Genomic DNA, 12,215 nt, shown 5'->3' on the forward strand with positions numbered 1-12,215 from the left:
TGCTGGGAATCGAACTCAGGACCTCTGGAATAGCAGACAGTGATTTTAGCTGCTGAACCATTTTTCCAGCCCCAAATTTTTTTCAAGAACAGATTTTCAATATATTGCCTGTATAACTCAAGATGACCTCAAATTTGTGATTCTCCTGCCTCCGTCTTTGATCACAGGTGCATGATTTGTGCACGTCACACTTGAGACCATGAACTTACCATATTTCTGTGCTTGCCTTCCCTCACTCACCCTGCTGTCTTCCAGGCTTTTCCATATTGTCACAAAAAGCAGATTTCTTTTCTTCTTGAAGACAAAATAAGGACTGGAGAGATGACTTAGTAGTAAAGAAGTGAACCACCAAGATAAATTTAGGGTGCACACCTTTAATCCCAGTAGTCTCGAGGCAGAGGCAGGGGGAATCTATGAGTTTGAGGTCAGCCTGGTCTACAGAGTGAGTTCCAGAACAGCCAGGGCTACACAGAGAAACCTTGTCTAAAAACAAATAAATAAACAACAACAACAACAACAACTGAACTGCCTGAAACTCCAGGTCTGAGGGATCTGGCGTTTGACAGCACCACTCCTGTTTGCATAAATCCGCACACAAATTCACATAATTAAAAATAAGATTAAGGGGCTGGAGAGATGGCTCAGCGGTTAAGAGCACTGACTGTTCTTCCAGAGGTCATGAGTTCAATTCCCAGCAACCACATGGTGGCTCACAACCATCTATAATGTGATATGATGCCCTCCTCTGGCCTGCAGATGTACATGCAGGTAGAGCTCTGTATACATAATAATAAATAATAAATCTTTAAAAAAAAATAAGATTAATAGCTGGGCATGATGGCACATGCCTTAAATTCCAGCACTCAGGAGGCAGAGGCAGGAGGATTGCTGTGAGTTCAAGGCCAGTTTGGTCTACAAAGTAAGACCAGGACAGCCAGAGCTGCACAGAGAAACGCTGTCTCAAAAAACCAACCAAACAAAAAAACAAAAACAAAAAACAAAAAATGGATACTAAAAATTGGGTTCGCATCTTGGCTATTATCAATACTGGAACATAAATATCTCTTCAACAGGGGCTGAAGAGATGCCTCCCAGGTAAAGAACACTGGCTGCTCTTCCAGAAGACCTGGGTTCAATTCCTAGCACTCACACAGTGACTCACAACCATATGTAACTCCAGTCCCAGGAGATCTTCTGACCTCTCAGAGTGCCCGGCACACAGGTACTGTGTACGCACATGCTTACGTGCCGGTGAAATACTCATACACATAAAAATAATAACCTTTTTCCAGAACTCTCTCTCTTCCACGTGCTGAGTTCATTCCTCTGGGTACATGCCTGGTGGGAGAGTGAGGTCACTACTGTCTCTCTCTCTCAGGTTCTGCTTTTTTTTTTTTTTTTTTTTAAAGGAAGCGCCACAGTTTGCCTCACTGGCTGCACCAGCACAGTACAGTTCCCTATGACAGTTCTTTCCAAACATGCCCATCCTGGGGTGGGCGGGGAGGGCGTTGGGCGTGGGGTGGGGCCCTGACTCTGGGACTGCTGCCTTCAGGCAGGGGATAATGAGACCCTTGCACAAGCAACCGCTGGGCAGACTCGGAGGCTCCAGGTGTCTGTCTGCACAGGCCTGGCCTCTGCTGGCTTAGGGACCTGTCCCTGTGTGCCTTTTCCTCATCCTGTGGCCTCTCCTCCCTCAGATCCCAGTTTATACTTTCCAGCAGATCAGCCGGGACTACCCCAGGGCTACCTAGGGAGACTCTGTTCTCAAGCCTGAATTCGATCCTGGGAATTACGTGACAGACAAGAGCCACTTCTTCCTGCAAGTTGACCCATGACATCCCTCGGCTAAGCATCTCACAGGTGCGCCCACCTGGTCACACTAAATAAATAAATGTAAAAGTCATTTTAAGGGCTGGAGAAATGGCTCAGCAGTTAAGAGCATTGGCCGCTCTTCCAGAGGTCCTGAGTTCAATTCCCAGCAACCACATGGTGGCTCACAACCATCTAAATGTGATCTAATGGCCTCTTCTAGCATACAGGTGTGCATACAAATAGAGCACTCATATACAATAATAAATAAAAAAAAAATTTTTTTTTAAAAAGTAATTTTAAAAAGAGAAAAGAGAGAGCCAGGTGTGGTGGCACACACCTTTAATCCCAGCACTTGGGAGGCAGAGGCAGGAGGATCACTGTGAGTTCGAGGCCAGCCTTGTCTACAAAGTGAGTCCAGGACAGCCAAGCCAAGACTACACAGAGAGACCCTGTCCCAGAAAAAAAAAAGAGAGAGAGAGAGAGAGAGAGAGAAAAACTGGTGAGGTAGCTCCCTCCTTTAACCCCAGCATTCCCAGGAAGCAGAAGCAGGCAGAGCTCTGAGAGTTCAACCCCAGCCTGACAATTCCCCTTAAAAGAAATTGGTTTTTTTTTTTTTCCCAGACAGCTCTGGTTGTCCTGAAACTCACTCTGTAAACCAGGCTGATCTCAAATTCACAGAGATCCACCTGTCTTTAGAGTGCTAAGATTAAAGGGTACCCCTGTGCCCAGTAACTTTAACAGTAATAGAGGAATAGAGAAATACGGCCTGGAGAGAGGGCTCAGCCCTTAAGAGCACCAGCTGCTCTTCCAAGTGAGCACTGACTGGATTCCCAGCACTCATAGGGCGGCCTGCAACTGTCTGTAATGCAACTTTCAGTGGATCCAATGCTTTCCTCTCGCCTCTGAAGGCACCCGGCATGCATATGGTGTACATACGTACATACAAACACTTATACACATGAAAAATTAATAAATTAATAAATTAAAAGTAAATATACTCAAAAATAAATAAATGTAATTAGTTACAAATTAGTTAAACACACATAATAATATTACAATAAATATTAACTAATAAATAAGTATTATTTTTTATTTTGGTTTCTCGAGACTAGATTTCTCTGTGTAGCCCTGGCTGTGTCCTACACTCACTTTATAGTCCAGGTGGGCCTTGAACTTACTAAGATCTGCCTGCTTTTGTCTCCCGAGTGCTGGGATTAAAGGCGTGCGCCACCACAGCTGGTCAAAATATTATTTTTGAAAGCTTTAGAATTCAGTGACAGCCGGGCGTGGTGGCGCACGCCTTTAATCCCAGCACTCAGGAGGCAGAGGCAGGCAGATCGCTGTGAGTGCAAGGCCAGCCTGGTCTACAAAGTGAGTCCAGGATGGCCAAGGCTACACAGAGAAACCCTGTCTCGAAAAAAAAAAAAATTTCAGTGACAGTCATAGGGGAGGGGAGTAGGGGGAAAGCGGGAAGGAGGGAGGATACAAGGGATGGGTTAACAATTGAGATGTAATATGAATACATTAATAATATTTATTTATTTATTTATTTTTAAGCTTTAGACTTAGCCAGGTATAGGAGTACATGCCTTTAATCCCAGAATTTGGGAGGCAGAGGCAGGCAGATCTCTGTGAGTTTGAAGCCAGAGTCATCTACAAAGTGAGTCCAGGACAGCCAGGTCTATCATACTGAGAAACCCTGTCTTGATAAACCAAAAAAATAAAAAATAAATTTAAAAAGCTTGAGAATTGTGGCTGGAGAAAGATGGTTCAACAGAGCGCACTGCTTTTTTGGAGGCCCTGAATTCCATTCCCAGTACCTGACGAGATAGTTCATGACTGTTCATGGCTGCCCCTGCCCCTGCTCGTGCCCCTGCCCCTGTCCCTGCCCCTGCCTCTGCTCCTCCCTGCCCCTGCCTCTGCTCCTCCCTGCCCCTGCCCCTGCCTCTGCTCCTCCCTGCCCCTGCCCCTGCCTCTGCTCCTCCCTGCCCCTGCCCCTGCCTCTGCTCCTCCCTGCCCCTGCCCCTGCCTCTGCTCCTCCCTGCCCCTGCCTCTGCTCCTCCCCTGTCTCTGCTCCTCCCCTGCCCCTGCCCCTGCCTCTGCTCCTCCCTGCCCCTGCCCCTGCCTCTGCTCCTCCCTGCCCCTGCCCCTGCCTCTGCTCCTCCCTGCCCCTGCCCCTGCCTCTGCTCCTCCCCTGTCCCTGCCCCTGCCTCTGCTCCTCGCTGGCCTTCAGCTCAGGAGGTGCCTCTGATTCTTTCTCTTGTCTGGTACCTGTACACATGTGTTTTGACTTCTCTACCATAGCCATAACTCCCATCTCGGATATGCCTTTGAAGTCTTGGTATTGGGTTGATATACCACCCAAGCAACCTGGAGGATCCAGCTCTTGATTGCTTGCTTGCTTGCTTTTGCTTTTTGTGTTTCAAGACAGGGTTTCTCTGTATAGCCTTGGGTGTCCTGGAACTTCCAGTGTAAACAAGGTGGGGATAGAACTGGTAAACTCCACCTGCCTCTGCTTCTGGAGTGCTGTTACGACTAAAGGCATGTATCACCACCACCTGGCCCCAACTATTCTCTTCTGTTTTAGTTAATTAATTAATTCACTTTACATCCTGATCTTGCCCCCCCCCCCCCAGCCTTCTCCTCTCCTCCCAGTCCCACTCCTTCCCCCAGCCCTTCTCCCCAGGGAGCACCCCTCACCTGGGTACAAATCTGACTTGGCCCATCAAGTCATGGCAGGATTAGGCGCACCTCTTCCCCCAGCCATCCTTTTAGGCTTTTTGAGACAGAGTTTCTTTGTGTAACAGCCCTAGACTTGCTTTGTAGACCAGGTTGGCCTTAAACTCACAGAGATCCACCTGCTTCTGCCTCCCTGAGTGTTGGGATTAAAGGGGAGCACCACCACGCCCAGCCTGGCACAGTTTTTAGTGAAGCAAAGGTAGGTGGAATTTATACGAGTTCAAGACCAGCCAGGGCTACACAGTGAGACCCTGTCTCAAAATAAATAAATTAAATAAATGAATACAATAAAGAGAAAACTGGGCACAGGAAGTGTGTGTGTTTAATCCCAGTGTGGGGAGACAAGGGCAGAAGGATTTCCAGGGTTTACTGACCAGCAAGTCTGGCCTGATGGATGAGTTTATGGTTGGTGAGAAACCTCAGGACATAAGGTGTGAACAATTCAGTTCCAGGGGTTCTGACGCCCTCTTCTGGCTTCCACAGGCACTGCATGCACATAATGACTGGACTTACAACAAGGCAAAACCATACACATAAAATAAGTAAACCTAAAAGACGAAATTGAAAAAAATAAAGGGAGGAAAAAAGGTTTGGGCTGGAAGGTACAGCACAGTAGTAGAGCCTATCACAAATGAGGTGCCATGTTTGATCCACAGCACGGCCAAAATAATAATAAAATAATAATATCCCCAGCACTCAGGAGGCAGAGGCAGGCAGATCTCTGTGAGTTGCGTGCCAACCTGGTCTACAAAGCGACCAGGACAACCAAGGCTACACAGAGAAACCCTGTATTGAGAAACCAAAATAAATAAATAAGTAATATCAACCTGGTGGCTTACACACACACACACACACACACAGTTGTGCATGTGTACCCGTAGGCTTTTTTTTTTTTTTTTTTCCTGAGACAGGGTTTCTCCATGTAGCCTTGGCTGTCCTGCTGTCCTGGACTCACTTTGTAGACCAGGCTAGCCTCAAACTCACAGCGATCTGTCTGGCAGAGCACCTACTTAGCTTGCATATGGGTTCTAACTTCAATGCCTCCAAAAGAAAGAAAACCCCACATGCCTGAAATCCCAGCCCTCAGTTCCTGGCTGTGTTGAATTACACAGAAAGACCCCCATCTCATACACATACCCACCCCAGCCACAAAACCCATAATACTGCTGTTAATTCACCAGCAGCTGGCCACCCAGGCCCTGACAATTACAGATCAACGCTCTGCTTCTCTGAGTGGCCCCCTCACCCGGACCGTTTCCGGTGCCTTTCCTAAGACTGGGAATACTATCTTAAACAAGCAAAGTGTCGTTATCAAAATCAGGAAATCCCATGTGGATACAAGTCTACTATCTAATCCACAGAACGTTCACATTTCATCAGTTGTCCCAATAATGTCCTTTCTGGGCTTGTTTTTCCTTCCCAGGAGCCCAAGTGCAAAGTCTTCAGGTTCCCTGGATCCAAGACAGTCCCCCAGGCTCCCGTGTCTTTCAGGACCCTGCCATTTGGGTTGCTTTGTTGCCCCCCACACGTGTTGGAAAGTTCTCTCTCTTAGAGTCCACCACTCACCTCTACTCAGCAGTTCTGTGCCTCCAGGACCCAGGGGACAGACTCTTTGCAGGGCCTTGTAAAACCTTAAATAAACTACATGAACAAATTTCACTTTGACCACTGTCTTGTTAAAATTCCTGAAAAAAGTGAACTCACTGGGCCCAAAGCACCTTAACAAAAGCCAGGCTGTGTTCTCCCGTCTCTGCCACTCCCTCAAAGGCTTTTATGTGCTGTTTAATGATTTTTTTTTTTTTTTTTTTACAAATACTTTCTCTTGCCGTTAAAGTTCGATTAATTGAATCTTAATTCAGTGGGATCACCCTCTCAAGCAGTCCTGGGTCTGGCAGGTGGACTTGCACCGGCAGACCTAATTAAGGTTCCTATTCCAGGAGAGTGGATCATAGTGAGTAGTCCCCTCCCTTTCTCTGCCTGCGGGAGGAAGCTTATGTGTTAGCTGTCGGGCTGGGTCTAGTCGCATCAACTCAGTGGACCTGCAGCGACTTCCCTTCTTTCGTTCCGTTTTCATTCCTGTTTCTGTTTTACAAACATTAGCTTTATTTTTAACGTTGCATATAAATGTGTCCATGTGTAGGTGTATGCGCATGTGAGTGCAGATGCCCACGGAGTCCAGAAGAGGGAGTGGGACGCCTTGGAGCCATAGCTGCAAGAGGTTTTGAGCTGACCTATGTCGGCACTGGGAACCAAACGTGGGTCACCAGGAAAAGCAGTTATGTACTCTTAGCCACTTAGCCATCTCTCTGCTCTGGTCCTGTCATCTGTAAACTTGGGCTGGGGACATGGTTCAGTGGCTAAAAGTACTTGCCACCAAGTATGACCTGTGCTTAACGCCTGTGACCCAGATGGTGGGAAAGAGCACCTGCTGCCACTTGACCTCTGACTTCCACTCATCCCAAAGCAAACATACATGCCCACACAGGTGCTGCCCTTTGTCTCTCTCTCTATGTGAGCACAAATAAATACAAAAGGTTTTGTTTTTGTTTTTTATTTATTTTATTTATTTTTATTTTTATTTATTTATTTATTTATTTTTTGAGATAGGGATTCTTTGTGTAGCCCTGGCTGTCCTGGAACCACCTTGCAGACCAGGCTGGCCTGGAATTTACAGAGATCTGCCTACCTCTGTTTCCCAAGTGCTAGGATTAAAGGCATGCGCCTGGCCTGTGCTACACACACACACACACACACACACACACACACACACACACACACACACACACACACACACTGTCCTGATGCTGTGACCCGTGTCAGCTCAGGGAAAGTGGCAGGAGGGGCGGGAGTCTGCATCAGCTTAAGCTACAAAGCAAGAAACTGTCCTCAAGGAGGTTGGAGAGATGGCTCAACAGTCCAGGGGTTGCACTGCTCATCCTGAGGACCTGGGTTTGATTTTCAGCACCCACGCGGGCAACTCACAACTTGCTTGTAACTTCTACTTTTGGAAGGCTCCAATCCTTCTGGCCTCCAAAGGTATCTGCACTCATACACACACACACACACACACACACACACACACACACACACACACAGTTTAAAAAACAAAACAAAACACCAGGCGTGGTGGTGCATGCCTCTAATCCCAGCACTAGGGAGGCAGAGGCAAGTGGATTGCTGTGAGTTTGAGGCCAGCCTGGTCTACACAGAGAAACCTTGTCTCAAAAAACCACAAAAAAAAAAAAAAAAAAAAAAAAAAAAAAGCTAGGCCAGGTGGTAGTGGGATGTACCTTTAAAAAAATAATAACTTATTTGATGTTATTTTGTGTGCATTAGTGTCAGGATGTCAGATCCCCTGGAACTGGAGTTACAGTTTGTGAGCTGCCATCTGGTTGCTGGGAATTGAACCCAGGTCCTTTGGAACAATAGACAGTACTCTTAATGACTGAGCCATCTTTCCAGCACACGCTCCGCCCCCCCACCCCCCTTTTTTTTGAGACAAGGTTTCTCTGTGTAGCCCTGGCTCTCCTGGACTAGCTTTGTAGACCAGGCTGGTCTCAAACTCCTGAGGATCTGCCTGCCTATGCCTCCCAAGTGGAGTGCTGGGATTACAGACATGCACCAGCACACCCAGCCTTTTTTATTTTTATTTTTATTTTTTTTAGTGGCACATGCCTTTAATCCTAGCACTCACTTGGGAGGCAGTGGCAGTCAGATCTCTGTGAATTCAAGGCCAGCCTGGTCTATAGAGCGAATTCCAGTCTTGAAACAACAACAACAATAATAAATCTTTAAAAGGAAATTATCTTCAAGTAAACAAGCCAAAAGAAAACAAATAAAACCCTCAAACCAGATTGGCCAGGAACTTATATCGCTAAAGATGAACTTGAATTTCTCATTTTTTCGCCTCTACCTTCTGTCTCTGCTTTGTGTGTGTGTGTGTCTGCTTTTTATTTGTTTATTAAGGAGAGGGTGCTGGGTCAGAGCCCAGTTTTGTTAAGCACAAGCTCTGTCTGAGGTCTCCTCTTTGAGCTGTGTTTACTGGCTTCTATTTCCAGGGGCTTGGCTGGAATTGTCATAAGAATTTTATTTTCACTTAAAAAAAAAAAAAGGAGGGGCTGGAGAGATGGGTCAGAAGTTAAGAGCACCGCCTGCTCTTTCAGAGGTCCTGAGTTCAATTCCCAGCAACCACATGGTGGCTCACAACTGTCTATAATGTGATCTAATGCCCTCTTCTGGCCTGCAGGTAAAGAACTGTATACATATTAATAAATAAATCTTTAAAAAAGTAAAAGTAATTGGGGAAGCTGGAGAGATAGAGACATGGTTCAGTGATTATGAGTACTGGTAGTGGGCTGGAGAGATGGCTCAGAGGTTAAGAGCACTGACTGCTCTTCCAGAGGTCCTGAGTTCAATTCCCAGCAACCACATGGTGGCTCACAACCATCTATAATGGGATCTGATGCCCTCTTCTGGCCTGCAGAACACTGAATACATAGTAAATAAATAAACACATCTTTTTTGTTGTTGTTGGTTTTTGTTTTTGTTTTTTTTTTTTCCCCGAGACAGGGTTTCTCTGTGTAGCCTTGGCTGTCCTGGACTCGCTTTGTAGACTAGGCTGGCCTTGAACTCACAGCGATCCGCCTGCCTCTGCCTCCCGAGTGCTGGGATTAAAGGCGTGTGCCACCACGCCTGACTTGGTTTTGGTTTTTTGAGGCAGAGTTTCTCTGTGTGGCGTTGGCTGTCCTGGACTCCCTTTGTAGACCAGGCTGGCTTGGAACTCACAGACATCTGCCTTCCTCTGCCTCTCAAGTGCTGGGATTAAAGGCGTGCACCACCATACCTAGTTTCAATACATCTTTTTATTTTATTTTAGTTTTTGGTTTTTTGAGACAGGGTTTCTCTGTGTAGCCTTCGCTGTCCTGGACTCACTTTGTAGATCAGGCTGGCCTGGAGCTCACAGAGATCAGCCTGCCTCTGCCTCTCCCAAATGCTGGGATTAAAGGCGTGTGCCATCATGCCTGGCTAATAAATCTTTTTTATTTTTTTTAAGATTTATTTAATTATTATTTATACATATTCTGCCCACATGTGTGCCCACATGCCAGGAAAGGACACCAGCTCTCACTGTAGATGGTTGTGAGCCACCCTGTGGTTGCTGGGAATTGAACTCAGGACCTTTGGAAGAACAGACAGTGCTCTTAATCTCTGAGCCATCTCTCCAGCCCCCCTGGCTAATAAATCTTAAAACAAAAAAGAGCACTGATAGTTCTTCTAGCACCCACACGGCAGCTCACAACTGTCTGTGACTCCTGTTCCAGGGGATCTGACACCCTCATACAGACATATGTGCAAAACAAAACGAAACAATGCACATAAAAATAAACCACATGAAAAAGTAATTGGAACTGGAATGATAGTGGCTCAGCGGTTAAGAGCACAAGTTATTCTTGCAGAAGATCCAGGTTTGATTCTCAGCACGCACATGGTGGCTTACAACCATACATGAGTCCTGTTCCAGGGGATCTGATGCCCTCTTCTGGCCTCCTTATGCACCAGGCACACTTGTGCAGGCATGCATGCAGGCAAAATATTCATGCACATTAAAAAGAAAGAATAAAGGGCTGGATAGATGGCTCAGAGGTTAAGAGCACTGGCTGTTCTTCCAAAAGTCCTGAGTTCAAATCCCATGAAACCACATGGTAGTTCCCAACCATCTAGAATGAGATCTGGTGCCCTCTGCTGGGCATGTAGGCATGTACAAATAATAAATGAATCTTTTTTAAAAAGAGAGAATAAACTGGACATGGTATAGCCTTGACTGTCTTGATCTCGCTTTGTTTATTTATTTATTTATTTTGGTTTTTTGAGACAGGGCTTCTTTGTGTAGCCTTGACTATCCTGGACTCGCTCTGTAGATCAGGCTGACCTCGAATTCACAGTGATCCACCTGTCTCTGCCTCCTGAATGGGATTAAAGGCGTGCACCATCAGACCCAGCACCCTTTTATTTATTTATTTTTTGTTTTGTTTTGTTTAGTTTTTGAGACAGGGTTTCTCTGTGTAGCCTTGGCTGTTCTGGATTCTCTTTGTAGACCAGGCTGGTCTCGAACTCACAGAAATCTACCTGCCTCTGCCTCCAGAGTACTGGGATTAAAGGCAAGTGTCACCATACTAGACAAGATTTATTTTTATTTCATGTGCATTGGTGTTTTCCCTGCATGTACATCTGAAGGTGTCAGATCCCCTGGAACTGGAGCTACAGAAAAGTTGGGAGCTGACATGTGGGTGCTGGGAACTGAACTTGAGTCCTCCCGAAGAGCAGCCATTGCTCTTAACCACTGAGCTACCTCTACAGCTCCAAATCTTTTTTTTTTTTCTTTTTTTTTTTAAATTTTAAATATTTTATTAGCCAGGCATACATCTTTAATTCCAGTACTTGGGAGGCAGAGCAAGCAGATCTCTGGGAGTCCCAGGGCAGCCAAGGCTATACAGAGAATCCCTGTCTCAAACAAAACAAAACAAAACACTCCAAAACTAGGGGCTAGAGAGACGGGTCAGCGGTTAAGAGCACTGTCTGCTCTTCCAAAGGTCATGAGTTCAATTCCCAGCAACCACATGGTGGCTTACAACCATCTATAATGAGATCTAATGTCCTTTTCTGGTGTGCAGGTATATATGAAGGCAGAGCAATATATACATAATAAATAAGTAAATCTTAAAAAAAAAAAAAACCCAACCCAAAACTAAAAGCTTTTATTTTTTGTTAATTATTTATCTATTTTTTAAAAAGATTTATTTATTTTTAAAGATTTATTATATATACAGTGTATATATACCAGATCTTATTTTAGATGGTTGTGAGCCACCATGTGGTTGCTGGAAATTGAGCTCAGGAACTTTGGAAGAGCAGCAGCCAGTAATCTTAACCTCTGAGCCATCTCTCCAGCTCAGATTTATTTATTTATTATATATACAATGTTTTGCCTGCATGTATACATGTGCCAGAAGAGGGCACCAAATGTCATTATAGGTGGTTGTGAGCCACCACATGATTGTGGGAATTGAACTCAGAACCTTTGGAAGAGCAGCTAGTGCTCTTAACCTCTGGGCCATCTCTCCAGCCAATTTTATTTATTTTATGTATGAGTGCTCTATCTGAATATACATCTGGATGCCAGAAAGGGGGTGGGGGTCAGATTCTATTACAAATGGTTGTGAGCCTCCGTGTGGTTGCTGGGAATTGAACTCAGGACCTCTGGAAGTGCAGACAGTGCTCTTATCTGTTGAGCCATCAAATCTTGCTTTCTTACAAGGGTTCTAGAGATCACCTCAGGCCATCAGACTTGAATGGAAAGTGATTTTACCCACTGAACCATCTCCTAGATGCCCCTATGTTTGTTTGTTTTGAGACAAGGTCCTTCAGCTGGACATGGTGGTGCATGCCTTTAGTCCCAGCACTCTGGGACAGAGGCCAGTCTGGTCCAGGACAGGCAAGGCTACACAGGGAAACCTTGTCTCAAAAACCAGAAACAAAACAAAAGACAAAGTCTTCCTACATTAGCCTAGCCTGGTCTTAAACTCGTGGTAATTCTCCTGCCTCAGTTTTCCCAAGTGCTATAGAGATTAAACCAGAGAGTAAAAGATCAAGTGTGTGTCATCCAT

Source organism: Acomys russatus, chromosome 32, assembly GCF_903995435.1.
Source record: "Acomys russatus chromosome 32, mAcoRus1.1, whole genome shotgun sequence".
Classification (NCBI taxonomy): domain Eukaryota; kingdom Metazoa; phylum Chordata; class Mammalia; order Rodentia; family Muridae; genus Acomys; species Acomys russatus.